We start from the raw sequence: 3,421 nt of genomic DNA, 5'->3' as shown, positions 1-3,421 counted from the left end.
TAATGAATTTAAATTAGATAATAAACAAAGAATTGCTCAAAATTTTGTTTATTGTCAGGCTAATCCAGCAATATTATGCGACGAATTTAATGAAAATAATTTAGCATCAGATGCAATTACATGTTCAACTTCTGATTGGATGAAAGGCGTGTCTAAAGAATTTACACAAATTGGTGATAAATCACTTATGCTTGGTTATTGTTATTTCTCAAGTGGAAATAGTTATTCTCAGTTTATTGGAACAGTTCAAATTCAAGAAAGTACTTGTATATTAATCCAAAGTGTTATTAATGGTTTTAATGTTAAAGATTCGGTATTGAAAGAAATATATGATAGATATAGTAGACAACCATTATATGTTCCAGCTCAAATTACTACTGAATATGATTTTCCACCCAATCAATCTGTTTCTAGAATTAATTGTTCAAACATGATGAGCTACCTAAATACATCTATGTTATTCTTCTTATTCCCAAGATCTAATAATCAATGTACTGTATCCAAGAATCCACATATTTCTGATATCAAAGTTATAACAGCAAACAGAACTATACCAGATCAACAGATGGATACATTATCAAGTGGATTTAGTGAATTCCAATTAGCAAATACTAATTTTGATACATTATTTGCTGCTCCTCAATCTATAATTAATAGTTTAACGTTTAATGAACATTCTGAAAATACTAATGATTCATCTAAACATATCAAATATCTAAGTGATGCTACTGATTTTATGATGTCAATTCCTTTAGAAAGATATGGTTCTGGATGTTTCTTTGATGGTTTATATTCTACAACAAATATACAACTAACTCTTCAAGCAACACCTATGTTTGGAGATTATAATCCATATATTAAACCAAGTGGATATACTGGTTCAGTTAATACTAATGCTATTAATATTATTTTATTAAATGATGCTATGTGGTCATTATCACCAAATAAGGTTGAATTACTTACTAATGTTGATTTAGATACTATGTTCAAATAAAATAATAATAATATATTTAATCTTTATTTTTAGTAATAAATGAAACAACTTTAACAACTTATCAAGATAAAAGTAAAAATAGTGTTTTTTGCACTTCATATTTTAATCCTTCTACAATAACATCTAATGAAATTAAAACTGATAAAATTACAAGCATGGATGGAACAGTAAGTATAAATACAAAAGATATTTCTTCTACTGATTATGTAAATTCTGAAATATTAACATATTATAATAAATCTAAAAGTTACAGCGACAATGTTGGTTCAACATGTAATACATATTCTGATATGATTGCTTCAGCGTGTAACAGGTATAGCGACAATGTTGGCTCTGAGTGTAACTCCTACACAGATACAAAAATAGCTTCAATACCAACTCCAAAAATAATATATCCATATCCAAATATAATTTAACAAGATGTGACAACATATAAAAATGTTACTTATTCTATTAAATCAGAAACTGATAAAACTGCATATTTTAGAATAAAAATTGATAATGTTACAGAATTTTTATCACCAAATAGAATAGTAAAAGTATTTCCATATGTAATTATTAATAATGAAATTTATAAAGTTATTGAACAAGTTAGTGGCGGAAGTATGTTGAATGGAAAAATATATACAACAGTACAAAATCTATTTATTATAAATGAGCATCCAATAATAATAATACCAGATATAGTTGGATATTTATGGGGTGATGGATATTATTGTTTTAATTATTTCAGTTTATATTTACCAAAGAATTTTACATCAAATAGTAATTTAACATCAATAACAACTAAACCAATATGTGTTTATTTATATTGTAATCTTAATAATTTATTTTATCCTGGTATTAGTTATTCAGAAAGTGATCCAAATTTAATGTGAAATAATATATATAAATATATATATAATAATGGATTATATCTAATAGAACCAAAATTACAGATAGCAAATACATCATCTATTATTGAAATATGTCAAGGTTCTTCACTAAAAATATATATGTCATCCAAAGCTGTTTCTAATTTTACAGATTATAAATCATATATTATTAATTCATTAGAAAGAACTACCACAACTACAAGTAATGATAGTTTTGAATCAGGTACTATTTATAATACTTATAATTCTAGAAACGATTTATGGTAATTTTTAAATCACTAACATAATCGAAGATTCCATATTGTGTTTTTTTCAAATCACTAAATGGTTGAATTAGAAAAAATAGTAGAATTAGCTTCATTATTATCATTTATATTTCTGTTATTTTTTGTTACAGTATTAAAAATATATACATATCTGTTTAAAAAGAAATTATTCAAATTAAAAGAGAAAAAAAATTTTATCAACAAATATAACACCAAGAATACATAGTGTTTAAAACACTAACTCAAACTAAACAATTAAACAATAATCAGAATCAATATTGATTATATTATTTTTGTAATCAGTAAACCATATTTATATTTTTTGTATATTGTTTTTGATTTCAAATGATTTTTGATTATTAGCTTTATTGGTTATTTTGTTGTGTTTTATTGTTTCAGGTTTATATTCCACTCAATAAATTTGTAATTGATTTCAATAAAAATTAAAAAACATAAGTAACGAATAAAATATTATGTGTACTTGTATTATATCTGATTGTGTTAAAAATTTAAAGTTTTATAACTAAAATAAATTATTTTAACATTATTTGGTACATTTTGAACCACAAGAAATAAAATAATTTATTAACCATTTATTATAATATTCCATTGTCCAACACATTATAGTTCGTTAATTATATAACCCGTTAGCTAATAACTGTTTCCCAAAAATTTTACTAACCTCAATGTTCGGCGAATTTCGAGAAAAAGTAATAATTTGCCAAATTATAATTGTTGTAAAAAACTATATTTTTGGTTAACTTAATTCAGATATAGTGATTTTCTTATCTGTATAGAAAAAAATTTTAATTTATACAAAATAAAATAATATATTATTTGATATATTTTTCAATTGTGACGGCTTTATCAGAATAAACTAAAAATTATTAAAATTATTAAAATTATTTTAACCACATTTGTAAAACGCTATAAATACACATTTATAATATAAAAATAAAACATTTTTTGTATTTTTGTATTTTTGAATCTTGAAAAATAGGGTTTTTCTTTTTCTAATAAACATTTAATAAAGTAAAACAAATAAAAAGTTTTATATAAAACGTCAAATTATTATCTTTTGTTTTTTGTCTCATGTTTTGGCGCAAAGTGAACGTTTTGATTCAAATTTAACTTTAAAACGCTAATAATTTAATAATTAAATAAACCGAACTTTTATTGATTGAATCTAAAACTCTTAATTACTAAATGGAAGAACACTCCACAAAAATGTAAGTTCTATTTACTTTCGATGTCAAAACCAAAGATGGTAATCTTTATTTGGTTAA

The sequence above is a fragment of the Entamoeba invadens genome (assembly GCF_000330505.1).
Source record: "Entamoeba invadens IP1 unplaced genomic scaffold scaff_1105074726271, whole genome shotgun sequence".
In the NCBI taxonomy this organism is placed as follows: Eukaryota; Evosea; order Mastigamoebida; family Endamoebidae; genus Entamoeba; species Entamoeba invadens.
The sequence above is the reverse complement of the archived record's forward strand: the minus strand, read 5'-3'. Positions refer to the sequence as shown.